Genomic DNA, 2,508 nt, shown 5'->3' on the forward strand with positions numbered 1-2,508 from the left:
ATACCTATAAGTATTTTTACAACTTGTATTTAGAAATACTTCGTTGTAATTATTGATGCATACATGTGTTCATCCATTCAATGTGGCATCTGCTATAATGGGGTTAATGTATGATATTACTTAATAATACAATACATTATAATATATGATATGATAATTACATTTTAGTTTTATTAATTTCTTATTTCATAGTTTCTCATTATTATTATTTTTATCGCTCATCTTATTTTTGATTTTATTAATCTGTGTGAATCTGTGCTGTCCTGTTTTTCACTCTCACCCTGTTGCTGTTTGAACTACTGAATTTCCCCACGGGATTAATAAAAGTCCATCTTATCTTATCTTAATGTATAAGTTGATTTACTTCAATCTACTGTACTGTGTAAAAACACCCCAACAATATTACAAGAAATATACAGCATAAAGCAAACTATATACTTTATTTGATCTAACATATTGATGTTTCTACAACACCCATGTATTTGTGTATTTTGTGAATAAAGCGCCATCTCATGGTTAAATCCTGTAATTGAACAAATGGGGAAATTGGGCAACGCCCTCAAGCAATTTGGCAACACCCCCAGCCACTGGCATCCGCTGGGCTTTTGACTGGGACACACCCATGTGAGTCCTATCTGGGGTGCTACATCTGTATATGGGCAACTCTCCACCTATCAGGGGAATGAGAGACCGCTCGAAAGTGCTGGATACGCTGTAGTACATATGCCAGGCTTGTAAGTGGCGCTGTAGTCTGCCACAAAAGCAGCGAAGAAGACTTCTCACAGAATCAGCTCTTGCAAAAACAGGGCTGGAAAAGAGCAAATAGAGCGAAATGAGGCATGGCTAAAATGCATGATCTGTTTGATATTTTGAAGAAAAAAACGTCACCAACATGTTTTATATAGGTATGGCCCTACAATATATGTTTCAAATATAGCATGATAGGTCCACTTTTAGTTTGTTTTGGCGGATAGACCGCCGGTACCTATGGACGGTACGAGTGTGTTTATGGTCGTTAAACATGTTTTGTGGAACGGACAAAAAAACGGTTTTGCTAATCACGATATACTTTCTTGTGCACAAGAGATACGCTCTCGTGTGCACGAGAAAGTTACCGGTTCGCCAAGTAGGAAGTGGAGCTGTCTCTTCACTGTGTTTACCTTCATTAAAACAGCTAAAGAGCAACTGCAGGCTGCTTTGTTTTAACCACACACACACACACACACACACACACACACACACACACATCGAACTGCCTTATTATTGATTATTACGCCTTATTATTCGTTTTATGAAGGACATGTCCGGTCACCAGGGTGTGTGTGTGTGTGTGTGTGTGTGTGTGTGTGTGTGTGTGTGTGTGTGTGTGTGTGTGTGTGTGTGTGTGTGTGTGTGTGTGTGTGTGCATGTGTGTGCGTGCGCGCGTGTGTGTGTGTGTCAGAGATGATTTAGGCAAAAAAAACATTTTCTCTAAAATATGACTTAGGCCATTAGTTTAAGAAGGTGACGGTATGTTAAAATGTATAATTTGATATATTTGTATATTATAATCCTTTGTTGATACTGTTATATCATTTATTTGAACCAGCCGTGTGGAATTGACGGCATAGACGACCGCAGCTGTTTTGTGATTACGAGACATTATAGCCGACGGCAGCTGCTGGTGATTGTGTGTGAGAAGGAAAAAGAAGCACAGAGCAACGTAGTTTTTTGACCTGTGAAAATATGTGTTTGTAATTGATACCTTTTGTTTTAAGTAAAGACAAACTATCCTGAGACGTATTTTGTCCGAGTCAAGCTTATTGCTACCTGTGAATGGATTTTTGGATTAGATGGAACTATAGGAGGAATGTAGCAACCATAAGGTTGAGGTTGTCTACCTGCACATGTATGTTTATACCACAAGGGGGCAGATCACCTCATGGTTCATGATTGTTTTATTCTAGACATGAACAGAAGAAGTGTTTCTGTGTGTTGTGCTTTGAGATCGTTTGAGATGCTGACACATGTGCTTTGTGGAAGTTAATAAATGAACGTTTTCTACACCTATAATGCCCTTGCGGTCTGAGTTGTGTTACATAAACATTTCAAAATTTAAATATCAAATGAGAAAAAGTTTAATTTGGAAATTATTTGTCACAAAAACCTTTCTAAATTATAGTAAATTATTCAAAAATGTTTAGTCAATAAAGGTTTACAGCCTAAAATAGTTGAGAAATACTTGGCCGGCTTAGCCAGTGTGTAATTTTTCAAGCACTACAAGATTCAGAGTTTAAAGTACAATTATTGGCCATTGATTGTGTTATTTCTCCAAACACATACAGTTAAAATGCCTGTTCTTGAAGCCTTAAAATGGTGCAGGAAAAGGACTTTACAGTAAAGAGAAGAGAAAAAAGGAATGAAAACTGTTATAATGGGTGATGTAACATTAATGACAGACATAATATGAGGTCCTTGGCACTCAGACTCTAGAGTCGTCATTTTGTGATCATGGGGCATCAGGACAAT

This window comes from Pseudochaenichthys georgianus, chromosome 20 (genome assembly GCF_902827115.2).
Source record: "Pseudochaenichthys georgianus chromosome 20, fPseGeo1.2, whole genome shotgun sequence".
NCBI classification, from domain to species: Eukaryota; Metazoa; Chordata; class Actinopteri; order Perciformes; family Channichthyidae; genus Pseudochaenichthys; species Pseudochaenichthys georgianus.